Source organism: Triturus cristatus, chromosome 1_1, assembly GCF_964204655.1.
Source record: "Triturus cristatus chromosome 1_1, aTriCri1.1, whole genome shotgun sequence".
NCBI lineage: Eukaryota > Metazoa > Chordata > Amphibia > Caudata > Salamandridae > Triturus > Triturus cristatus.
In genome coordinates this window covers 583,967,687-583,995,512 of record NC_140579.1, presented here as the reverse complement: position 1 = coordinate 583,995,512, position 27,826 = coordinate 583,967,687, and positions in this window count along the sequence as shown.

Here is a 27,826-nt window from a genome sequence, read left to right as displayed (position 1 = left end):
CATGCCATTCCAGTTTGAACCCAGCCATATGCAAATCAGTCTTGACCCTGTGCCTCATGGGAACAGTCCAGACCAAACTGGCAAGCCAGGTCCTCCCTAGACTGAAAACAAGCATCCTAGGACCGGTTTAGGGGTTTCACCCTTCTTCAGCCAGGATAGCTTGATTCCAGTGGCATGGAGAGCATGGGACCCACGTCTGGGCATACCTCTCCCACTTGGGGTGACAAATGCAAAAACAACAGTTGATGGACAGAATGCAGAACAATGTCATACATTCACCACAGTACAGATATCTGGGCCTAAATCCATCATTTTGTTGCTCACCATGCCATTCCAGTCTGAACCCAGCCATATGCAAATCAGACTTGACCCTGTGCCTCATGGGAACAGTCCAGACCGAACTGGCAAGCCAGGTCCTCCCTAGACTGAAAACAAGCATCCTAGGACCGGTTTCGGTGTTTCACCCTTCTTCAGCCAGGATAGCTTGATTCCAGTGGCATGGAGAGCATGGGACCCACGTCTGGGCATACCTCTCCCACTTGGGGTGACAAATGCAAAAACAACAGTTGATGGACAGAATGCAGAACAATGTCATACATTCACCACAGTACAGATATCTGGGCCTAAATCCATCATTTTGTTGCTCACCATGCCATTCCAGTCTGAACCCAGCCATATGCAAATCAGTCTTGACCCTGTGCCTCATGGGAGCAGTCCAACCCGAACTGCCAAGCCAGGTCTTCCCAAGAGTGGAAACAAGCATCCTAGGACCGTTTTCAAGGTTTCACCCCTCTTCAGCCAGGATAGCTTGATTTCAGTGGCATGGAGAGCACGGGACCCACGTCTGGGCATACCCGTCCCACTTGGGGGTGACAAATGCAAAAACAACAGTTGATGGATAGAATGCAGAACAATGTCATACATTCACCCCAGTAAAGAGATCTGGGCCTAAATCCATCATTTTTTTCTTCACCGTGCCATTCCAGTTTCGAACCCAGCGATATGCAAATCAGTCTTGACCCTGTGCCTCAATGGAACAGTCCAGACCGAACTGCCAAGCCAGGTCCTCCCTAGACTTGAAACAAGCATACGAGGACCAGTTTTGGGGTTTCAGCCCTCTTCAGCCAGGATAGCTTGATTCCAGGGGCATGGAGAGCACGGGACCCACATCTGGGCATACCAGTCCCACTCGGGGTGACAAATGCAAATACAACAGTTGTTGGACAGAATGCAGAACAATGTCATACATTCACCCCAGTAAAGAGATCTGGGCCTAAATCCATCATTTTTTTCTTCACCGTGCCATTCCAGTTTCGAACCCAGCGATATGCAAATCAGTCGTGACCCTGTGCCTCATGGGAACAGTCCAGCCTGAACTGCCAAGCCAGGTCCTCCCTAGACTGGAAACAAGCATCGTAGGACCGGTTTCAGGGTTTCACCCCTCTTCAGCCAGGTTAGCTTGATTCCAGTGGCATGGAGAGCATGGGACCCACGTCTGGGCATACTCGTCCCACTCGAGGTGACAAATTCAAAAAGAACAGTTGATGGACAGAATGAAGAACAATGTCATACATTCACAGCACTACAGAGATCTGGGCCTAAATCCATCGTTTTTTTGCTCACCATGCCATTCCAGTTTGAACCCAGCCATATGCAAATCAGTCTTGACCCTGTTTCTCATGGGTACAGTCCAGCCCGAACTGCCAAGCCAGGTCCTCCCTAGACTGGAAACAAGCATCCTAATACCGGTTCCGGGGTTTCACCTCTCTTCAGCCAGGATAGCTTGATTCCAGTGGCATGGAGAGCACGGGACCCACGTCTGGGCATACCTCTCCCACTTGGGGTGACAAATGAAAAAACAACAGTTGATGGACAGAATGCAGAATAATGTCATACATTCACCCCAGTACAGAGATCCGGGCCCAAATCCATCATTGTTTTGCTCACCATGCCATTCCAGTCTGAACCCAGCCATATGCAAATCGGTCTTGACCCTGTGCCTCATGGGAACAGTCCAGCCCGAACTGCCAAGCCAGGTCCTCCCTAGACTGGAAACAAGCATCCTAGGACCGGTTTCGGGGTTTCACCCCTCTTCAGCCAGGATAGCTTGATTCCAGTGGCATGGAGAGCACGAGACCCACATCTGGGCATACCCGTCCCACTCAGGGTGACAAATGCAAAAACAACAGTTGATGGACAGAATGTAATACAATGTCATACATTGACCCCAGTACATTGATCTGGGTCTAAATCCATTGTTTTTTTTCTCACCATGCCATTCCAGTTTGAACCCAGCCATATGCAAATCAGTCTTGACCCTGTGCCTCATGATAACAGTCCAGACCGAACTGCCAAGCCAGGCCTAGACTGGAAACAAGCATCCTAGGACCGGTTTCGGGGTTTTACCCCTCTTCAGCCAGGATAGCTTGATTCCAGTGTCATGGAGAGCACGGGACCCACGTCTGGGCATACCTCTCCGTCTTGGGGTGACAAATACAAAAACAACAGTTGATGGACAGAATGCAGAACAATGTCATACATTCAGCCCAGTACAGAGATCTGGGCCTAAGTCCATCATTTTTTTACTCACCATGCCATTCCAGTCTGAACCCAGCCATATGGAAATTAGTCTTGACACTGTGCCTCATGGGAACAGTCCAGCCCGAACTGCTAAGCCAGGTCCTCCCTAGACTGGAAACAAGCATCCTAGGACCGTTTCGGGGTTTCACCCCACTTCAGCCAGGATAGCTTGATTCCAGTGGCATGGAGAGCATGGGACCAACATCTGGGCATACCCGTCCCACTCAGGGTGACAAATGCAAAAACAACAGTTGATGGACAGAATGCAGAACAATGTCATACATTCACCCCAGTACAGAGATTTGGGCCTAAATCCATAGTTTTTTTGCTCACCATGACATTCCAGTTTGAAACTAGCCGTATGCAACTCAGTCTTGACCCTGTACCTCATGGGAACAGTCCATCCCGAACAGCCAAGCCAGGTCCTCCCTAGACTGGAAACAAGCATCCTAGGACCGGTTTCGGGGTTTTACCCCTCTTCAGCCAGGATAGCTTGATTCCAGTGGCATGGAGAGCACGGGACCCACGTCTGGGCATACCTCTCCCAATTGGGGTGACAAATACAAAAACAACAGTTGATGGACAGAACGCAGAACAATGTCATACATTCACCCCAGTACAGAGATCTGGGCCTAAATCCATCATTTTTTTGCTCGCCATTCCAGTCTGAACCCAGCCATATGCAAATCAGTCTTGATCCTGTGCCGTCAATGGAACAGTGCAGCCCGAACTGCCAATCAAGGTCCTCCCTATACTGATAACAAGCATCCTAGGACCGGTTTCGGGGTTGTACCCCTCTTCAGCCAGGATAGCTTGATTCCAGTGGCATGGAGAGCACGGGACCCACGTCTGGGCATACCCGTCCCACTCGAGGTGACAAATGCAAAAACAACAGTTGATGTACAGAATGCAGAACAATGTCATACATTCACACCAGTACAGAGATCTGGGCCTAAATCCACCGTTTTTTTCCTCACCATGCCAATCCAGTTTGAACCCAGCCATATGCAAATCAGTCTTGACTCTGTGCCTCATTGGAACAGTCTAGCCCGAACTGCCAAGCCAGGTCCTCCCTAGACTGGAAACAAGCATCCTAGGACCGGTTTCTTGATTTCACCCCTCTTCAGCCATTATAGCTTGATTCCAGTGGCATGGAGAACACGGGACCCACGTCTGGGCATTCCCGTCCCACTCGGGGTGACAAATGCAAAAACAACAGTTGATGGACAGAATGCAGAACAATGTCTTACATTCACCCCAGTACAGAGATCTGGGCCTTAATACATCGTTTTTTGCTCACTGTGCCATTCCAGTTTGAACCCAGCCATATGTAAATCTGCCTTGATCCTGTGCCTCATGGGAACAGTGCAGCCCGAACTGCCAATCCAGGTCCTCCCTAGACTGATAACAACAATCCTAGGACCGGTTTTGGGGTTTCACCCCTCTTCAGCCAGGATAGCTTGATTCCAGTGGCATGGAGCGCATGGGACCAACGTCTGGGCATACCCGTCCCACTCGGGGTGACAAATGCAAAAACAACAGTTGATGGACAGAATGTAGAACAATGTCAAACATTCAGCCCAGTACAGAGAGCTGGGCCTAAATCCATAGTTTTTTCCCTCACCATGCCATTCTAGTCTGAACCCAGCCATATGTTAATCAGTCTTGATCCTGTGCCTCATGGGAACAGTGCAGCCCGAACTGCCAATCCAGGTCCTCCCTAGACTGGAAACAAGCATCCTAGGACCGGTTTCGGTGTTTCACCCCTCTTCAGCCACGATACCTTGATTCCAGTGGCATGGAGAGCACGGGACCCACGTCTGGGCATACATCTCCCACTTAGAGTGACAAATGCAAAAACAACAGTTGATGGACAGAATGCAGAACAATGTTATACATTCACCACAGTTCAGAGATCTGGGCCTAAATACACCATTTTTTTCCTCACCATGCCATTCCAGTCTGAACCCAGCCATTATGGAAATTAGTCTTGACACTGTGCCTCATGGGAACAGTCCAGCCCAAATTGCCATGCCAGGTCCTCCCTAGACTAGAAACAAGCATCCTACACCCAGTTTCGGGGTTTCACCCCTCTTCAGGCAGGATAGCTTGATTCCAGTGGCATGGAGAGCACCAGACCCACGTCTGGGCATACCCGTCCCACTCGGGGTGACAAATGCAAAAACAACTGTTGATGGACAGAATGCAGAACAATGTTATACATTCACCCCAGTACAGAGATCTGGGCCTAAATACACCATTTTTTTCCTCACCATGCCATTCCAGTTTGAACCCAGCCATATGCAAATCAGTCTTGACCCTGTGCCTCATTGGAACAGTCTAGCCCGAACTGCCAAGCCAGGTCCTCCCTAGACTGGAAACAAGCATCCTAGGACCGGTTTCATGATTTCACCCCTCTTCAGCCATTATAGCTTGATTCCAGTGGCATGGAGAACACGGGACCCACGTCTGCACATACCCGTCCCACTCGGGGTGACGATTGCAAAAGCAACAGTTGATGGATAGAATGCAGAACAATGTCTTACATTCACCCCAGTACAGAGATCTGGGCCTAAATCCATTGTTTTTTTGCTCACCGTGCCATTCCAGTTTGAACCCAGCCTTATGTCAATCTGCTTGATCCAGTGCCTCATGGGAACAGTCCAGCACGAACTGCCAAGCCAGGTCCTCCCTAGACAGGAAACAAGCATCCTAGGACCGGTTTAGGGGTTTCACCCCTCTTCAGCCACGAAAGCTTGATTCCAGTGGCATGGAGAGCACGGGACCCACGTCTGGGCATACCCCTACCACTCGGGGGTGACAAATGCAAAAACAACAGCTTAATGGAGAGAATGCAGAACAATGTCATACATTCACCCCAGTACAGAGATCTGGGTCTAAATCCATTGTTTTTTTGCTCACCATGCCATTCCAGTTTGAACCCAGCCATATGCAAATCAGTCTTGACCCTGTGCCTCATGGGAACAGTCCAGACCAAACTGGCAAGCCAGGTCCTCCCTAGACTGAAAACAAGCATCCTAGGACCGGTTTAGGGGTTTCACCCTTCTTCAGCCAGGATAGCTTGATTCCAGTGGCATGGAGAGCATGGGACCCACGTCTGGGCATACCTCTCCCACTTGGGGTGACAAATGCAAAAACAACAGTTGATGGACAGAATGCAGAACAATGTCATACATTCACCACAGTACAGATATCTGGGCCTAAATCCATCATTTTGTTGCTCACCATGCCATTCCAGTCTGAACCCAGCCATATGCAAATCAGACTTGACCCTGTGCCTCATGGGAACAGTCCAGACCGAACTGGCAAGCCAGGTCCTCCCTAGACTGAAAACAAGCATCCTAGGACCGGTTTCGGTGTTTCACCCTTCTTCAGCCAGGATAGCTTGATTCCAGTGGCATGGAGAGCATGGGACCCACGTCTGGGCATACCTCTCCCACTTGGGGTGACAAATGCAAAAACAACAGTTGATGGACAGAATGCAGAACAATGTCATACATTCACCACAGTACAGATATCTGGGCCTAAATCCATCATTTTGTTGCTCACCATGCCATTCCAGTCTGAACCCAGCCATATGCAAATCAGTCTTGACCCTGTGCCTCATGGGAGCAGTCCAACCCGAACTGCCAAGCCAGGTCTTCCCAAGAGTGGAAACAAGCATCCTAGGACCGTTTTCAAGGTTTCACCCCTCTTCAGCCAGGATAGCTTGATTTCAGTGGCATGGAGAGCACGGGACCCACGTCTGGGCATACCCGTCCCACTTGGGGGTGACAAATGCAAAAACAACAGTTGATGGATAGAATGCAGAACAATGTCATACATTCACCCCAGTAAAGAGATCTGGGCCTAAATCCATCATTTTTTTCTTCACCGTGCCATTCCAGTTTCGAACCCAGCGATATGCAAATCAGTCTTGACCCTGTGCCTCAATGGAACAGTCCAGACCGAACTGCCAAGCCAGGTCCTCCCTAGACTGGAAACAAGCATACGAGGACCAGTTTTGGGGTTTCAGCCCTCTTCAGCCAGGATAGCTTGATTCCAGGGGCATGGAGAGCACGGGACCCACATCTGGGCATACCAGTCCCACTCGGGGTGACAAATGCAAATACAACAGTTGTTGGACAGAATGCAGAACAATGTCATACATTCACCCCAGTAAAGAGATCTGGGCCTAAATCCATCATTTTTTTCTTCACCGTGCCATTCCAGTTTCGAACCCAGCGATATGCAAATCAGTCGTGACCCTGTGCCTCATGGGAACAGTCCAGCCTGAACTGCCAAGCCAGGTCCTCCCTAGACTGGAAACAAGCATCGTAGGACCGGTTTCAGGGTTTCACCCCTCTTCAGCCAGGTTAGCTTGATTCCAGTGGCATGGAGAGCATGGGACCCACGTCTGGGCATACTCGTCCCACTCGAGGTGACAAATTCAAAAAGAACAGTTGATGGACAGAATGAAGAACAATGTCATACATTCACAGCACTACAGAGATCTGGGCCTAAATCCATCGTTTTTTTGCTCACCATGCCATTCCAGTTTGAACCCAGCCATATGCAAATCAGTCTTGACCCTGTTTCTCATGGGTACAGTCCAGCCCGAACTGCCAAGCCAGGTCCTCCCTAGACTGGAAACAAGCATCCTAATACCGGTTCCGGGGTTTCACCTCTCTTCAGCCAGGATAGCTTGATTCCAGTGGCATGGAGAGCACGGGACCCACGTCTGGGCATACCTCTCCCACTTGGGGTGACAAATGAAAAAACAACAGTTGATGGACAGAATGCAGAATAATGTCATACATTCACCCCAGTACAGAGATCCGGGCCCAAATCCATCATTGTTTTGCTCACCATGCCATTCCAGTCTGAACCCAGCCATATGCAAATCGGTCTTGACCCTGTGCCTCATGGGAACAGTCCAGCCCGAACTGCCAAGCCAGGTCCTCCCTAGACTGGAAACAAGCATCCTAGGACCGGTTTCGGGGTTTCACCCCTCTTCAGCCAGGATAGCTTGATTCCAGTGGCATGGAGAGCACGAGACCCACATCTGGGCATACCCGTCCCACTCAGGGTGACAAATGCAAAAACAACAGTTGATGGACAGAATGTAATACAATGTCATACATTGACCCCAGTACATTGATCTGGGTCTAAATCCATTGTTTTTTTTCTCACCATGCCATTCCAGTTTGAACCCAGCCATATGCAAATCAGTCTTGACCCTGTGCCTCATGATAACAGTCCAGACCGAACTGCCAAGCCAGGCCTAGACTGGAAACAAGCATCCTAGGACCGGTTTCGGGGTTTTACCCCTCTTCAGCCAGGATAGCTTGATTCCAGTGGCATGGAGAGCACGGGACCCAAGTCTGGGCATACCTCTCCCAATTGGGGTGACAAATACAAAAACAACAGTTGATGGACAGAACGCAGAACAATGTCATACATTCACCCCAGTACAGAGATCTGGGCCTAAATCCATAGTTTTTTTGCTCACCGTGCCATTCCAGTTTGAACCCAGCCATATGTCAATCTGCCTTGATCCAGGGCCTCATGGTAACAGTCCAGCCCGAACTGCCAAGCCAGGTCCTCCCTAGACTGGAAACAGGCATCCTAGGACCGGTTTCAGGGTTTCACCCCTCTTCAGCCAGGTTAGCTTGATTCCAGTGGCATGGAGAGCACGGGACCCACGTCTGGGCATACCCGTACCATTTGGGGGTGACAAATGCAAAAACAACAGTTGATGGATAGAATGCAGAACAATGTCATACATTCACCCCAGTACAGAGATCTGGGTCTAAATCCATCGTTTTTTTGCTCACCATGCCATTCCAGTTTGAACCCAGCCATATGCAAATCAGTCTTGACCTTGTGCCTCATGGGAACAGTCCAGACCGAACTGCCAAGCCAGGTCCTCCCTAGACTGGAAACAACCATCCTAGGACCAGTTTCAGGGTTTCACCCCTGTTCAGCCAGGATAGCCTGATTCCAGTGGCATGGAGAGCACGGGACCCACGTCTGGCATACCTCTCCCACTTGGGGTGACAAATACAAAAACAACAGTTGATGGACAGAATGCAGAACAATGTCATACATTCACCCCAGTACAGAGATCTGGGCCTAAATCCATCATTTTTTTGCTCACCATGCCATTCCAGTTTTAACCCAGCCGTATGCAACTCAGTCTTGACCCTGTACCTCATGGAGTCCATCCCGAACTGCCAAGCCAGGTCCTCCCTAGACCGGAAACAAGCATACTAGGACCAGTTTCGGGGTTTCACCCCTCTTCAGCCAGGATAGCTTGATTCCAGGGGCATGGAGAGAACGGGACCCACGTCTGGGCATACCCGTCCCACTCGGGGTTGACAAATGCAAAAACAACAGCTTAATGGATAGAATGCAGAACAATGTCATACATTCACCCCAGTACAGAGATCTGGGCCTAAATCCATAGTTTTTTTACTCACCATGCCATTCCAGTTTGAACCCAGCCATATGGAAATTAGTCTTGACACTGTGCCTCATGGGAAAAGTCCAGCCCAAATTGCCAAGCCAGGTCCTCCCTAGACTAGAAACAAGCATCCTAGACCCGGTTTCGGGGTTTCACCCCTCTTCAGCCAGGATAGCTTGATTCCAGTGGCATGGACAGCACCGGACCCACGTCTGGGCATACCCGTCCCACTCGGGGTGACAAATGCAAAAACAACGGTTGATGGACAGAATGCAGAACAATGTCATACATTCACCCCAGTACAGAGATCTGGGCCTAAATCCACCATTTTTTTCCTCACCATGCCATTCCAGTTTGAACCCAGCCATATGCAAATCAGTCTTGACTCTGTGCCTCATTGGAACAGTCTAGCCCGAAGTGCCAAGACAGTTCCTCCCTAGACTGGAAACAAGCATCCTAGGACCGGTTTCTTAAATCCACCCCTCTTCAGCCATTATAGCTTGATTCCAGAGGCATGGAGAACACGGGACCCACTTCTGGACATACCCGTCCCTCTCAGGGTGACAAATGCAAAAACAACAGTTGATGGACAGAATGCAGAACAATGTCTTACATTCACCTCAGTACAGAGATCTGGGCCTAAATCCATCGCTTTTTTGCTCACCGTGCCATTCCAGTTTGAACCCAGCCATATGTCAATCTGCCTTGATTCAGTGCCTCATGGGAACAGTCCAGCCCGAACTGCCAAGCCAGGTACTCCCTAGACTGGACACAAGCATCCTAGGACCGGTTTCGGGGTTTCACCCCTCTTCAGCCACGAAAGCTTGATTCCAGTGGCATGGAGAGCACAGGACCCACGTCTGGGCATACCCGTCCCACTCGGGGGTGACAAATGCAAAAACAACAGTTGATGGATAGAATGCAGAACAATGTCATACATTCACTCCAGTACAGAGATCTGGGTTTAAATCCATAGTTTTTTTGCTCACCATGCCATTCCAGTTTAAACCCAGCCATATGCAAATCAGTCTTGACCCTGTGCCTCATGGGAGCAGTCCAGTCCGAACTGCCAAGCCAGTTCTTCCCAAGACTGGAAACAAGCATCCTAGGACCGTTTTCACGGTTTCACCCCTCTTCAGCCAGGATAGCTTGATTCCAGTGGTATGGAGAGCACGGGACCCACGTCTGGGCATACCTGTCCCACTTGGGGGTGATAAATGCAAAAACAACAGTTGATGGACAGAATGCAGTACAATGTCATACATTCACCCCAGTACAGAGATCTGGGTCTAAATCTATTGTTTATTTGCTCACCATGCCATTCCAGTTTGAACCCAGCCATATGCAAATCAGTCTTGACCCTGTGCCTCATGGGAACAGTCCAGACCGAACTGCCAAGCCAGGTCATCCCTAGACTGGAAACAAGCATCCTAGGACCAGTTTCAGGGTTTCACCCCTCTTCAGCCAGGATAGCTTGATTCCAGTGGCATGGAGAGCACGGGACCCACGTCTGGGCATACCTCTCCCGCTTGGGGTGACAAATACAAAAACAACAGTTGATGGACAGAATGCAGAACAATGTCATACATTCACCACAGTACAGATATCTGGGCCTAAATCCATCATTTTGTTGCTCACCATGCCATTCCAGTCTGAACCCAGCCATATGCAAATCAGTCTTGACCCTGTGCCTCATGGGAGCAGTCCAACCCGAACTGCCAAGCCAGGTCTTCCCAAGACTGGAAACAAGCATCCTAGGACCGGTTTCTGGGTTTCACCCTTCTTCAGCCAGGATAGCTTGATTCCAGTGGCATTGAGAACACGGGACCCACGTCTGGGCATACCGGTCCCACTCGGGGTGACAAATGCAAAAACAACAGTTGATGGACAGAATGCAGAACAATGTCATACATTCACCCCAGTACAGAGATCTGGGCCTAAATCCATCGTTTTTTTGCTCACCGTGCCATTCCAGTTTGAACCCAGCCATATGTCAATCTGCCTTGATCCAGTGCCTCATGGTAACAGTCCAGCCCGAACTGCCAAGCCAGGTCCTCCCTAGACTGGAAACAGGCATCCTAGGACCGGTTTCAGGGTTTCACCCCTCTTCAGCCAGGTTAGCTTGATTCCAGTGGCATGGAGAGCACGGGACCCACGTCTGGGCATCACCGTCCCACTTGGGGGTGACAAATGCAAAAACAACAGTTGATATATAGAATGCAGAACAATGTCATACATTCACCCCAGTACAGAGATCTGGGTCTAAATCCATCGTTTTTTTGCTCACCATGCCATTCCAGTTTGAACCCAGCCATATGCAAATCAGTCTTGACCCTGTGCCTCATGGGAACAGTCTAGACCGAACTGCCAAGCCAGGTCCTCCCTAGACTGGAAACAAGCATCCTAGGACCAGTTTCAGGGTTTCACCCCTCTTCAGCCAGGATAGCCTGATTCCAGTTGCATGGAGAGCACGGGACCCACGTCTGGGCATACCTCTCCCACTTGGGGTGACAAATACAAAAACAACAGTTGATGGACAGAATGTAGAACAATGTCATACATTCACCCTAGTACAGAGATCTGGGTCTAAATCTATAGTTTTTTTGCTCACCATGCCATTCCAGTTTGAACGCAGCCATATGCAAATCAGTCTTGACCCTGAGCCTCATGGGAACAGTCCAGACCGAACTGGCAAGCCAGGTCCTCCCTAGACTGAAAACAAGCATCCTAGGACCGGTTTCGGGGTTTCACCCTTCTTCAGCCAGGATAGCTTGATTCCAGTGGCATGGAGAGCATGGGACCCACGTTTGGGCATACCTCTCCCACTTGGGGTGACAAATGCAAAAACAACAGTTGATGGATAGAATGCAGAACAATGTCATACATTCACCCCAGTACAGAGATCTGGGCCTAAATCCATCATTTTGTTGCTCACCATGCCATTCCAGTCTGAACCCAGCCATATGCAAATCAGTCTTGACCCTGTGCCTCATGGGAGCAGTCCAGCCCGAACTGCCAAGCCAGTTCATCCCAAGACTGGAAACAAGCATCCTAGGACCGTTTTCACGGTTTCACCCCTCTTCAGCCAGGATAGCTTGATTCCAGTGGCATGGAGAGCACGGGACCCACGTCTGGGCATACCCGTCCCACTTGGGGATGACAAATGCAAAAACCACAGTTGATGGATCGAATGCAGAACAATGTCATACATTCACCCCAGTACAGAGATCTTGGTCTAAATCTATTGTTTTTATGCTCACCATGCCATTCCAGTTTGAACCCAGCCATATAAAAATCAGTCTTGACCCTGTACCTCATGGGAACAGTCCATCCCGAACTGCCAAGCCAGGTCCTCCCTAGACTGGAAACAAGCATACTAGGACCAGTTTCGGGGTTTCACCCCTCTTCAGCCAGGATAGGTTGATTCCAGGGGCATGGAGAGCACGGGACCCACATCTGGGCATACCAGTCCCACTCGGGGTGACAAATGCAAATACAACAGTTGTTGGACAGAATGCAGAACAATGTCATACATTCACCCCAGTAAAGAGATCTGGGCCTAAATCCATCGTTTTTTTCTTCACCGTGCCATTCCAGTTCTGAACCCAGCGATATGCAAATCAGTCGTGACCCTGTGCCTCATGGGAACAGTCCAGCCTGAACTGCCAAGCCAGGTCCTCCCTAGACTGGAAACAAGCATCGTAGGACCGGTTTCAGGGTTTCACCCCACTTCAGCCAGGTTAGCTTGATTACAGTGGCATGGAGAGCATGGGACCCACGTCTGGGCATACTCGTCCCACTCGAGGTGACAAATTCAAAAAGAACAGTTGATGGACAGAATGAAGAACAATGTCATACATTCACAGCACTACAGAGATCTGGGCCTAAATCCATCGTTTTTTTGCTCACCATGCCATTCCAGTTTGAACCCAGCCATATGCAAATCAGTCTTGACCCTGTGTCTCATGGGTACAGTCCAGCCCGAACTGCCAAGCCAGGTCCTCCCTAGACTGGAAACAAGCATCCTAATACCGGTTCCGGGGTTTCACCTCTCTTCAGCCAGGATAGCTTGATTCCAGTGGCATGGAGAGCACGGGACCCACGTCTGGGCATACCTCTCCCACTTGGGGTGACAAATGCAAAAACAACAGTTGATGGACAGAATGTAATACAATGTCATACATTGACCCCAGTACAGAGATCTGGGTCTAAATCCATTGTTTTTTTGCTCACCATGCCATTCCAGTTTGAACCCAGCCATATGCAAATCAGTCTTGACCCTGTGCCTCATGATAACAGTCCAGACCGAACTGCCAAGCCAGTCCTAGACTGGAAACAAGCATCCTAGGACCGGTTTCGGGGTTTTACCCCTCTTCAGCCAGGATAGCTTGATTCCAGTGGCATGGAGAGCACGGGACCCACGTCTGGGCATACCTCTCCCAATTGGGGTGACAAATACAAAAACAACAGTTGATGGACAGAAAGCAGAACAATGTCATACATTCACCCCAGTACAGAGATCTGGGCCTAAATCCATCATTTTTTTGCTCGCCATTCCAGTCTGAACCCAGCCATATGCAAATCAGTCTTGATCCTGTGCCGTCAATGGAACAGTGCAGCCCGAACTGCCAAGCCAGGTCCTCCCTAGACTGATAACAAGCATCCTAGGACCGGTTTCGGGGTTTTACCCCTCTTCAGCCATCATAGCTTGATTCCAGTGGCATAGAGAGCACTGGACCCACGTCTGGGCATACCCGTCCCACTCGAGGTGACAAATGCAAAAACAACAGTTGATGGACAGAATGCAGAACAATGTCATACATTCACACCAGTACAGAGATCTGGGCCTAAATCCACCGTTTTTTTCCTCACCATGCCAATCCAGTTTGAACCCAGCCATATGCAAATCAGTCTTGACTCTGTGCCTCATTGGAACAGTCTAGCCCGAACTGTCAAGCCAGGTCCTTCCTAGACTGGAAACAAGCATCCTAGGACCGGTTTCTTGATTTCACCCCTCTTCAGCCATTATAGCTTGATTCCAGTGGCATGGAGAACACGGGACCCACGTCTGGGCATTCCCGTCCCACTCGGGGTGACAAATGCAAAAACAACAGTTGATGGACAGAATGCAGAACAATGTCTTACATTCACCCCAGTACAGAGATCTGGGCCTTAATACATCGTTTTTTTGCTCACTGTGCCATTCCAGTTTGAACCCAGCCATATGTAAATCTGCCTTGATCCTGTGCCTCATGGGAACAGTCCAGCCCGAACTGCCAAGCCAGGTCCTCCCTAGACTGGAAACAAGCATCCTAGAACCGGTTTCGGGGTTTCACCCCTCTTCAGCCACGATAGCTTGATTCCAGTGGCATGGAGAGCACGGGACCAACGTCTGGGCATACCCGTCCCACTCGGGGTGACAAATGCAAAAAAAAAACAGTTGATGGAAAGAATGTATAACAATGTCAAACATTCAGCCCAGTACAGAGATCTGGCCCTAAATCCATGGTTTTTTCCCTCACCATGCCATTCCAGTCTGAACCCAGCCATATGTTAATCAGTCTTGATCCTGTGCCTCATGGGAACAGTGCAGCCCGAACTGCCAATCCAGGTCCTCCCTAGACTGATAACAACAATCCTAGGACCGGTTTCGGGGTTTCACCCCTCTTCAGCCAGGATAGCTTGATTCCAGTGGCATGGAGAGCACGGGACAAACGTCTGGGCATACCCGTCCCACTCGGGGTGACAAATGCAAATACAACAGTTGATGGACAGAATGTAGAACAATGTCAAACATTCAGCCCAGTACAGAGATCTGGGCCTAAATCCATAGTTTTTTCCCTCACCATGCCATTCTAGTCTGAACCCAGCCATATGTTAATCAGTCTTGATCCTGTGCCTCATGGGAACAGTGCAGCCCGAACTGCCAATCCAGGTCCTCCCTAGACTGATAACAAGAATCCTAGGACCGGTTTCGGGGTTTCACCCCTCTTCAGCCAGGATAGCTTGATTCCAGTGGCATGGAGAGCAAGGGACCCACGTCTGGGCATACCTCTCCCACTTGGGGTGACAAATGCAAATACAACAGTTGATGGATAGAATGCAGAACAATGTCATACATTCACCCCAGTACAGAGATCTGGGCCTAAATCCATTGTGTTTTTTGCTCACCATGACATTCCAGTCTGAACCCAGCCATATGCAATTCAGTCTTGACCCTTTGCCTCATGGCAGCAGTCCAGCCTGAACTGCCAAGCCAGGTCTTCCCAAGACTGGAAACAAGTATCCTAGTACCGTTTTCTGAGTTTCACACCTCTTCAGCCAGGATAGCTTGATTCCAGTGGCATGGAGAGCACGGGACCCACGTCTGGGCATACATCTCCCACTTAGAGTGACAAATGCAAAAACAACAGTTGATGGACAGAATGCAGAACAATGTCATACATTCACCACAGTACAGAGATCTGGGCCTAAGTCCATCAGTTTTTTACTCACCATGCCATTACAGTCTGAACCCAGCCATATGGAAATTAGTCTTGACATTGTGCCTCATGGGAACAGTCCAGCCCAAATTGCCATGCCAGGTCCTCCCTAGACTAGAAACAAGCATCCTACACCCAGTTTCGGGGTTTCACCCCTCTTCAGCCAGGATAGCTTGATTCCAGTGGCATGGAGAGCACCAGACCCACGTCTGGGCATACCCGTCCCACTCGGGGTGACAAATGCAAAAACAACAGTTGATGGACAGAATGCAGAACAATGTCATACATTCACCCCAGTACAGAGATCTGGGCCAAAATCCACCGTTCTTTTCCTCACCATGCCATTCCAGTTTGAACCCAGCCATATGCAAATCAGTCTTGACCCTGTGCCTCATTGGAACAGTCTAGCCCGAACTGCCAAGCCAGGTCCTCCCTAGACTGGAAACAAGCATCCTAGGACCGGTTTCATGATTTCACCCCTCTTCAGCCATTATAGCTTGATTCCAGTGGCATGGAGAACACGGGACCCACGTCTGCACATACCTGTCCCACTCAGGGTGACGATTGCAAAAGCACAGTTGATGGATAGAATGCAGAACAATGTCTTACACTCACCCCAGTACAGAGATCTGGGCCTAAATCCATCGTTTTTTTGCTCACCGTGCCATTCCAGTTTGAACCCAGCCTTATGTCAATCTGCTTGATCCAGTGCCTCATGGGAACAGTCCAGCACGAACTGCCAAGCCAGGTCCTCTCTAGACTGGAAACAAGCATCCTAGGACCGGTTTCGGGGTCTCACCCCTCTTCAGCCACGAAAGCTTGATTCCAGTGGCATGGAGAGCACGGGACCCACGTCTGGGCATACACCTACCCCTCGGGGTGACAAATGCAAAAACAACAGCTTAATGGAGAATATGCCGAACAATGTCATACATTCACCCCAGTACAGAGATCTGGGTCTAAATCCATTGTTTTTTTGCTCACCATGAAATTTCAGTTTGAACCCAGCCATATGCAAATCAGTCTTGACCCTGTGCCTCATGGGAACAGTCCAGACCAAACTGGCAAGCCAGGTCCTCCCTAGACTGAAAACAGGCATCCTAGGACCGGTTTAGGGGTTTTACCCTTCTTCAGCCAGGATAGCTTGATTCCAGTGGCATGGAGAGCATGGGACCCACGTCTGGGCATACCTCTCCCACTTGGGGTGACAAATGCAAAAACAACAGTCGATGGACAGAATGCAGAACAATGTCATACATTCACCACAGTACAGATATCTGGGCCTAAATCCATCATTTTGTTGCTCACCATGCCATTCCAGTCTGAACCCAGCCATATGCAAATCAGACTTGACCCTGTGCCTCATGGGAACAGTCCAGACAGAACTGGCAAGCCAGGTCCTCCCTAGACTGAAAACAAGCATCCTAGGACCGGTTTCGGGGTTTCACCCTTCTTCAGCCAGGATAGCTTGATTCCAGTGGCATGGAGAGCATGGGACCCACGTCTGGGCATACCTCTCCCACTTGGGGTGACAAATGCAAAAACAACAGTTGATGGACAGAATGCAGAACAATGTCATATATTCACCACAGTACAGATATCTGGGCCTAAATCCATCATTTTGTTGCTCACCATGCCATTCCAGTCTGAACCCAGCCATATGCAAATCAGTCTTGACCCTGTGCCTCATGGGAGCAGTCCAACCCGAACTGCCAAGCCAGGTCTTCCCAAGACTGGAAACAAGCATCCTAGGACCGTTTTCAGGGTTTCACCCCTCTTCAGCCAGGATAGCTTGATTCCAGTGGCATGGAGAGCACGGGACCCACGTCTGGGCATACCCGTCCCACTTGGGGGTGACAAATGCAAAAACAACAGTTGATGGATAGAATGCAGAACAATGTCATACATTCACCCCAGTACACAGATCTGGGTCTAAATCCATCGTTTTTTTGCTCACCATGCCATTCCAGTTTGAACCCAGCCATATGCAAATCAGTCTTGACCCTGTGCCTCATAGGAACAGTCCAGACCGAACTGCCAAGCCAGGTCCTCCCTAGACTGGAAACAAGCATCCTAGGACCAGTTTCAGGGTTTCATCCCTCTTCAGCCAGGATAGCCTGATTCCAGTGGCATGGAGAGCACGGGACCCACGTCTGGGCATACCTCTCCCACTTGGGGTGACAAATACAAAAACAACAGTTGATGGACAGAATGCAGAACAATGTCATACATTCACCCCAGTACAGAGATCTGGGCCTAAATCCATCATTTTTTTGCTCACCATGCCATTCCAGTTTGAACCCAGCCGTATGCAACTCAGTCTTGACCCTGTACCTCATGGAGTCCATCCCGAACTGCCAAGCCAGGTCCTCCCTAGACTGGAAACAAGCATACTAGGACCGGTTTCGGGGTTTCACCCTTCTTCGGCCAGGATAGCTTGATTCCAGTGGCATTGAGAGCATGGGACCCACGTCTGGGCATACCTCTCCACTTGGGGTGACAAATGCAAAAACAACAGTTGATGGATAGAATTCAGAACAATGTTATACATTCACCCCAGTGCAGAGATCTGGGTCTAAATCCATCGTTTGTTTGCTCACCATGCCATTCCAGTTTGAACCCGGCCATATGCAAATCAGTCTTGACCCTGTGCCTCATGGAAACAGTCCAGACCGAACTGCCAAGCCAGGTCCTCCCTAGACTGGAAACAAGCATCCTAGGACCAGTTTCAGGGTTTCACCCCTCTTCAGCCAGGATAGCCTGATTCCAGTGGCATGGAGAGCACGGGACCCACATCTGGGCATACCTCTCCCACTTGGGGTGACAAATGCAAAAACAACGGTTGATGGACAGAATGCAGAACAAAGTCATACATTCACCCCAGTACAGAGATCTGGGCCTAAATCCATCGTTTTTTTCTTCACCATGCCATTCCAGTTTGAACCCAGCCATATGCAAATCAGTCTTGACCCTGTGTCTCATGGGTACAGTCCAGCCCGAACTGCCAAGCCAGGTCCTCCCTAGACTGGAAACAAGCATCCTAATACCGGTTCCGGGGTAACACCCCTCTTCAGCCAGGATAGCTTGATTCCAGTGGCATGGAGAGCACCGGACCCACGTCATCGCATACCCGTCCCACTCGGGGTGACAAATGCAAATACAACAGTTGATGGACAGAATGCAGAACAATGTCATACATTCACCCCAGTACAGAGATCTGGGCCTAAATCCATTGTTTTTTTGCTCACCATGACATTCCAGTCTGAACCCAGCCATATGCAATTCAGTCTTGACCCTGTGCCTCATGGCAGCATTCCAGCCTGAACTGCCAAGCCAGGTCTTCCCAAGACTGGAAACAAGCATCCTAGTACCGTTTTCTGGGTTTCACACCTCTTCAGCCAGGATCGCTTGATTCCAATGGCATGGAGAGCACGGGACCCACGTCTGGGCATACCCGTCCCACTTGGGGTGACAAATGCAAAACAACAGTTGATGGACAGAATGTAATACAATGTCATACATTTATCCCAGTACAGAGATCTGGGTCTAAATCCATTGTTTTTTTGCTCACCATGCCATTCCAGTTTGAACCCAGCCATATGCAAATCAGTCTTGACCCTGTGCCTCATGATAACAGTCCAGACCGAACTGCCAAGCCAGGCCTAGACTGGAAACAAGCATCCTAGGACAGGTTTCGGGGTTTTACCCCTCTTCAGCCAGGATAGCTTGATTCCAGTGGCATGGAGAGCACGGGACCCACGTCTGGGCATACCTCTCCCACTTGGGGTGACAAATACAAAAACAACAGTTGATGGACAGAACACAGAACAATGTCATACATTCACCCCAGTACAGAGATTTGGGCCTAAATCCATCGTTTTTTTGCTCACCATGACATTCCAGTTTGAACCCAGCCGTATGCAACTCAGTCTTGACCCTGTACCTCATGGGAACAGTCTATCCTGAACTGCCAAGCCAGGTCCTCCCTAGACTGGAAACAAGCATCGTAGGACTGGTTTCAGGGCTTCACCCCTCTTCAGCCAGGTTAGCTTGATTCCAGTGGCATGGAGAGCATGGGCCCAACGTCTGGGCATACTCGTCCCACTTGAGGTGACAAATGCAAAAAGAACAGTTGATGGACAGAATGAAGAACAATGTCATACATTCACACCACTACAGAGATCTGGGCCTAAATCCATCGTTTTTTTGCTCACCATGCCATTCCAGTTTGAACCCTGCCATATGCAAATCAGTCTTGACCCTGTGTCTCATGGGTACAGTCCAGCCCGAACTGCCAAGCCAGGTCCTCCCTAGACTGGAAACAAGCATTGTAGGACTGGTGTCAGGGCTTCACCCCTCTTCAGCCAGGTTAGCTTGATTCCAGTGGCATGGAGAGCATGGGACCCACGTCTGGGCATACTCGTCCCACTCGAGGTGACAAATGCAAAAAGAAAAGTTGATGGACAAAATGAAGAACAATGTCATACATTGACCCCACTACAGAGATCTGGGCCTAAATCCATCGTTTTTTTGCTCACCATGCCATTCCAGTTTGAACCCAGCCATAGGCAAATCAGTCTTGACCCTGTGTCTCATGGGTACAGTCCAGCCCGAACTGCCAAGCCAGGTCCTCCCTAGACTGATAACAAGAGTCCTAGGACCGGTCTCGGGGTTTCACCCCTCTTCAGCCAGGATAGCTTGATACCAGTGGCATGGAGAGCACAGGACGCACGTCTGGGCATACCTCTCCCACTCGGGGTGACAAATGCAAATACAACAGTTGATGGACAGAATGCAGAACAATGTCATACATTCACCCCAGTACAGAGATCTGGGCCTAAATCCATTGTTTTTTTGCTCACCATGACATTCCAGTCTGAACCCAGCCATATGCAATTCAGTCTTGACCCTGTGCATCATGGCAGCATTCCAGCCTGAACTGCCAAGCCAGGTCTTCCCAAGACTGGAAACAAGCATCCTAGTACCGTTTTCTGGGTTTCACACCTCTTCAGCCAGGATAGCTTGATTCCAGTGGCATGGAGAGCACGGGACCCACGTCTGGGCATACCCGTCCCACTCGGGGTGACAAATGCAAAACAACAGTTGATGGACAGAATGTAATACAATGTCATACATTTACCCCAGTACAGAGATCTGGGTCTAAATCCATTGTTTTTTTGCTCACCATGCCATTCCAGTTTGAACCCAGCCATATGCAAATCCGTCTTGACCCTGTGCCTCATAATAACAGTCCAGACCGAACTGCCAAGCCAGGCCTAGACTGGAAACAAGCATCCTAGGACAGGTTTTGGGGTTTTACCCCTCTTCAGCCAGGATAGCTTGATTCCAGTGGCATGGAGAGCACGGGACCCACGTCTGGGCATACCTCTCCCACTTGGTGTGACAAATACAAAATCAACAGTTGATGGACAAAACGCAGAACAATGTCATACACTCACCCCAGTACAGAGATCTGGGCCTAAATACATCATTTTGTTGCTCACCATGCCATTCCAGTCTGAACCCAGCCATATGCAAATTAGTCTTGATCCTGTGCCGTCAATGGAACAGTGCAGCCCGAACTGCCAAGCCAGGTCCTCCCTAGACTGAGAACAAGCATCCTAGGACCGGTTTCGGGGGTTTACCCCTCTTCAGCCAGGATAGCTTGATTCCAGTGGCATGGAGAGCACGGGACCCACGTCTGGGCATACACGTCCCACTTGAGGTGACAAATGCAAAAACAACAGTTGATGGACAGAATGCAGAACAATGTCATACATTCACACCAGTACAGAGATCTGGGCCTAAATCCACCGTTTTTTTCCTCACCATGCCATTGCAGTTTGAACCCAGCCATATGCAAATCAGTCTTGACTCTGTGCCTCATTGGAACAGTCTAGCCCGAACTGCCAAGCCAGGTCCTCCCTAGACTGGAAACAAGCATCCTAGGACCGGTTTCTTGATTTCACCCCTCTTCAGCCATTATAGCTTGATTCAAGTGGCATGGAGAGCACGGGACCCACGTCTGGGCATACCCGTCCCACTTGAGGTGACAAATGCAAAAACAACAGTTGATGGACAGAATGCAGAACAATGTCTTACATTCACCCCAGTACAGAGATCTGGGTCTAAATCTATAGTTTTTTTGCTCACCGTGCCATTCCAGTTTGAACCCAGCCTTATGCAAATCAGTCTTGATCCAGTGCCTCATGGGAACAGTCCAGCACGAACTGCCAAGCCAGGTCCTCCCTAGACTGGAAACAAGCATCCTAGGACCGGTTTCGGGGTCTCACCCCTCTTCAGCCACGAAAGCTTGATTCCAGTGGCATGGAGAGCACGGGACCCACGTCTGGGCATACCCGTCCCACTCGGGGGTGACAAATGCAAAAACAACAGGTTAATGGATAGAATGCAGAACAATGTCATACATTCACCCCAGTACAGAGATCTGGGTCTAAATCCATTGTTTTTTTGCTCACCATGCCATTCCAGTTTGAACCCAGCCATATGCAAATCAGTCTTGACCCTGTGCCTCGTGGGAACAGTCCAGACCGAACTGGCAAGCCAGGTCCTCCCTAGACTGAAAACAAGCATCCTAGGACCGGTTTCGGGGTTTCACCCTTCTTCAGCCAGGATAGCTTGATTCCAGTGGCATGGAGAGCATGGGACCCACGTTTGGGCATACCTCTCCCACTTGGGGTGACAAATGCAAAAACAACAGTTGATGGACAGAATGCAGAACAATGTCATACATTCACCACAGTACAGATATCTGGGCCTAAATCCATCATTTTGTTGCTCACCATGCCATTCCAGTCTGAACCTAGCCATATGCAAATCAGTCTTGACCCTGTGCCTCATGGGAACAGTCCAGACCGAACTGGCAAGCCAGGTCCTCCCTAGACTGAAAACAAGCATCCTAGCACCGGTTTCGGGGTTTCACCCTTCTTCAGCCAGGATAGCTTGATTCCAGTGGCATGGAGAGCATGGGACCCACGTTTGGGCATACCTCTCCCACTTGGGGTGACAAATGCAAAAACAACAGTTGATGGATAGAATGCAGAACAATGTCATACATTCACCCCAGTACAGAGATCTGGGCCTAAATCCATCATGTTGTTGCTCACCATGCCATTCCAGTCTGAACCCAGCCATATGCAAACCAGTCTTGACCCTGTGCCTCATGGGAACAGTCCAGACCGAACTGGCAAGCCCGGTCCTCCCTAGACTGAAAACAAGCATCCTAGGACCGTTTTCACGGTTTTACCCCTCTTCATCCAGGATAGCTTGATTCCAGTGGCATGGAGAGCACGGGACCCAAGTCTGGGCATACCAGTCCCACTTGGGGGTGACAAATGCAAAAACCAAAGTTGATGGATAGAATGCAGAACAATGTCATACATTCACCCCAGTACAGAGATCTGGGTCTAAATCTATTGTTTTTTTGCTCACCATGCCATTCCAGTTTGAACCCAGCCATATGCAAATCAGTCTTGACCCTGTACCTCATGGGAACAGTCCATCCCGAACTGCCAAGCCAGGTCCTCCCTAGACTGGAAACAAGCATACTAGGACCAGTTTCGGGGTTTCACCCCTCTTCAGCCAGGATAGGTTGATTCCAGGGGCATGGAGAGCACGGGACCCACATCTGGGCATACCAGTCCCACTCAGGGTGACAAATGCAAATACAACAGTTGTTGGACAGAATGCAGAACAATGTCATACATTCACCCCAGTAAAGAGATCTGGGCCTAAATCCATCGTTTTTTTCTTCACCGTGCCATTCCAGTTTCGAACCCAGCGATATGCAAATCAGTCGTGACCCTGTGCCTCATGGGAATAGTCCAGCCCGAACTCCCAAGCCAGGTCCTTCCTAGACTGGAAACAAGCATCCTAGGATCGGTTTAGGGGCTTCACCCATCTTCAGCCTGGATAGCTTGATTCCAGTGGCATGGAGAGCACGGGACCCACGTCTGGGCATACCCGTCCCACTCAGGGTGACAAATGCAAAAACAACAGTTGATGGACAGAATGTAATACAATGTCATACATTGACCCCAGTACAGAGATCTGGGTCTAAATCCATTGTTTTTTTGCTCACCATGCCATTCCAGTTTGAACCCAGCCATATGCAAATCAGTCTTGACCCTGTGTCTCATGGGTACAGTCCAGCCCGAACTGCCAAGCCAGGTCCTCCCTAGACTGGAAACAAGCATCCTAATACCGGTTCCGGGGTTTCACCCCTCTTCAGCCAGGATAGCTTGATTCCAGTAGCATGGAGAGCACGGGACCCACGTCTGGGCATACCTCTCCCACTTGGGGTGACAAATGAAAAAACAACAGTTGATTGACAGAATGCAGAATAATGTCATACATTCACCCCAGTACAGAGATCTGGGCCCAAATCCATCATTTTTTTGCTCACTATGCCATCCCAGTCTGAACCCAGCCATATGCAAATTGGTCTTGACCCTGTGCCTCATGGGAACAGTCCAGCCCGAACTGCCAAGCCAGGTCCTCCCTAGACTGGAAACAAGCATCCTAGGACCGGTTTCGGGGTTTCACCCCTCTTCAGCCAGGATAGCTTGATTCCAGTGGCATGGAGAGCACGGGACCCACATCTGGGCATACCCGTCCCACTCAGGGTGACAAATGCAAAAACAACAGTTGATGGACAGAATGTAATACAATGTCATACATTGACCCCAGTACAGAGATCTGGGTGTAAATCCATTGTTTTTTTGCTCACCATGACATTCCAGTTTGAACCCAGCCATATGCAAATCAGTCTTGACCCTGTGTCTCATGGGTACAGTCCAGCCCGAACTGCCAAGCCAGGTCCTCCCTAGACTGGAAACAAGCATCCTAATACCGGTTCCGGGGTTTCACCCCTCTTCAGCCAGGATAGCTTGATTCCAGTAGCATGGAGAGCACGGGACCCACGTCTGGGCATACCTCTCCCACTTGGGGTGACAAATGAAAAAACAACAGTTGATGGACAGAATGCAGAATAATGTCATACATTCACCCCAGTACAGAGATCCGGTCCCAAATCCATCATTTTTTTGCTCACTATGCCATTCCAGTCTGAACCCAGCCATATGCAAATTGGTCTTGACCCTGTGCCTCATGGGAACAGTCCAGCCCGAACTGCCAAGCCAGGTCTTGCCTAGACTGGAAACAAGCATCCTAGGACCGGTTTCGGGGTTTCACCCCTCTTCAGCCAGGATAGCTTGATTCCAGTGGCATGGAGAGCACGGGACCCACATCTGGGCATACCCGTCCCACTCAGGGTGACAAATGCAAAAACAACAGTTGATGGACAGAATGTAATACAATGTCATACATTGACCCCAGTACAGAGATCTGGGTCTAAATCCATTGTTTTTTTGCTCACCATGCCATTCCAGTTTGAACCCAGCCATATGCAAATCAGTCTTGACCCTGTGCCTCATGATAACAGTCCAGACCGAACTGCCAAGCCAGGCCTAGACTGGAAACAAGCATCCTAGGACCGGTTTCGGGGTTTTACCCCTCTTCATCCAGGATAGCTTGATTCCAGTGGCATGGAGAGCACGGGACCCACGTCTGGGCATACCTCTCCCAATTGGGGTGACAAATACAAAAACAACAGTTGATGGACAGAACGCAGAACAATGTCATACATTCACCCCAGTACAGAGATCTGGGCCTAAATCCATCATTTTTTTGCTCGCCATTCCAGTCTGAACCCAGCCATATGCAAATCAGTCTTGATCCTGTGCCGTCAATGAAACAGTGCAGCCCGAACTGCCAAGCCAGGTCCTCCCTAGACTGATAACAAGCATCCTAGGACCGGTTTCGGGGTTTTACCCCTCTTCAGCCAGAATAGCTTGATTCCAGTGGCATGGAGAGTACGGGACCCACGTCTGGGCATACCCATCCCACTCGTGGTGACAAATGCAAATACAACAGTTGATGGACAGAATGCAGAACAATGTCATACATTCACCCCAGTACAGAGATCTGGGCCTAAATCCATCGTTTTTTTGCTCACTGTACCATTCCAGTTTGAACCCAGCCATATGTATATCTGCCTTGATCCTGTGCCTCATGGGAACAGTCCAGCCCGAACTGCCAAGCCAGGTCCTCCCTAGACTGGAAACAAGCGTCCTAGAACCGGTTTCGGGGTTTCACCCCTCTTCAGCCACGACAGCTTGATTCCAGTGGCATGGAGAGCACGGGACCAACATCTGGGCATACCCGTCCCACTCTGGGTGACAAATGCAAAAACAACAGTTGATGGACAGAATGTAGAACAATGTCAAACATTCAGCCCAGTACAGATATCTGGGCCTAAATCCATCGTTTTTTCCCTCACCATGCCATTCCAGTCTGAACCCAGCCATATGTTAATCAGTCTTGATCCTGTGCCTCATGGGAACAGTGCAGCCCGAACTGCCAATCCAGGTCTTCCCTAGACTGATAACAACAATCCTAGGACTGGTTTCGGGGTTTCACCCCTCTTCAGCCAGGATAGCTTGATTCCAGTGGCATGGAGAGCACGGGACCCACGTCTGGGCATACCTCTCCCACTCGGGGTGACAAATGCAAATACAACAGTTGATGGACAGAATGCAGAACAATGTCATACATTCACCCCAGTACAGAGATCTGGGTCTAAATCCATTGTTTTTTTGCTCACCATGCCATTCCAGTTTGAACCCAGCCATATGCAAATCAGTCTTGACCCTGTGCCTCATGATAACAGTCCAGACTGAACTGCCAAGCCAGGCGTAGACTGGAAACAAGCCTCCTAGGACAGGTTTCGGGGTTTTACCCCTCTTCAGCCAGGATAGCTTGATTCCAGTGGCATGGAGAGCACGGGACCTACGTCTGGGCATACCTCTCCCACTTGGGGTGACAAATACAAAAACAACAGTTGATGGACAGAACGCAGAACAATGTCATACATTCACCCCAGTACAGAGATCTGGGCCTAAATCCATCATTTTTTTGCTCACAATGCCATTCCAGTCTGAACCCAGCCATATGCAAATCAGTCTTGATCCTGTGCCGTCAATGGAACAGTGCAGCCCGAACTGCCAAGCCAGGTCCTCCCTAGACTGATAACAAGCATCCTAGGACCGGTTTCGGGGTTTTACCCTTCTTCAGCCAGGATATCTTGATTCCAGTGGCATGGAGAGTATGGGACCCACGTTTGGGCATACCTCTCCCACTTGGGGTGACAAATGCAAAAACAACAGTTGATGGACAGAATGCAGAACAATGTCATACATTCACCCCAGTACAGAGATCTGGGCCTAAATCCATCATTTTGTTGCTCACCATGCCATTCAAGTCTGAACCCAGCCATATGCAAATCAGTCTTGACCCTGTGCCTCATGGGAGCAGTCCAGCCCGTACTGCCAAGCCAGGTCTTCCCAAGACTGGAAACAAGCATCCTAGGACCGTTTTCAGGGTTTCACCCCTCTTCAGCCAGGATAGCTTGATTCCAGTGGCATGGAGAGCACAGGACCCACGTCTGGACATACCCGTCCCACTCGGGGTGACAAATGCAAAAACAACAGTTGATGGACAGAATGCAGAACAATGTCATACATTCACCCCAGTACAGAGATCTGGGCCTAAATCCATCATTTTTTTGCTCACCATGCCATTCCAGTTTGAACCCAGCCGTATGCAACTCAGTCTTGACCTTGTACCTCATGGGAACAGTCCATCCCGAACTGCCAAGCCAGGTCCTCCCTAGACTGGAAACAAGCATACTAGGACCAGTTTCGGGGTTTCACCCCTCTTCAGCCAGGATAGCTTGATTCCAGGGCCATGTAGAGCACGGGACCCACATCTGGGCATACCAGTCCCACTCGGGGTGACAAATGCAAATACAACAGTTGATGGACAGAATGCTGAACAATGTCATACATTCACCACAGTACAGAGATCTGGGCCTAAATCCATCGTGTTTTTGCTCACCATGACATTCCAGTCTAAACCCAGCCATATGCACATCAGTCTTGACTCTGTGCCTCATTGGAACAGTCTAGCCCCAACTGCCAAGCCAGGTCCTCCCTAGACTGGAAACAAGCATCCTAGGACCGGTTTCTTGATTTCACCCCTCTTCAGCCATTATAGCTTGATTCCAGTGGCATGGAGAACACGGGACCCACGTCTGCACATACCCGTCCCACTCGGGGTGACGAATGCAAAAACAACAGTTGATGGACAGAATGCAGAACAATGTCATACATTCACCCCAGTACAGAGATCTGTGCCCAAATCCATCGTTTTTTTTCTC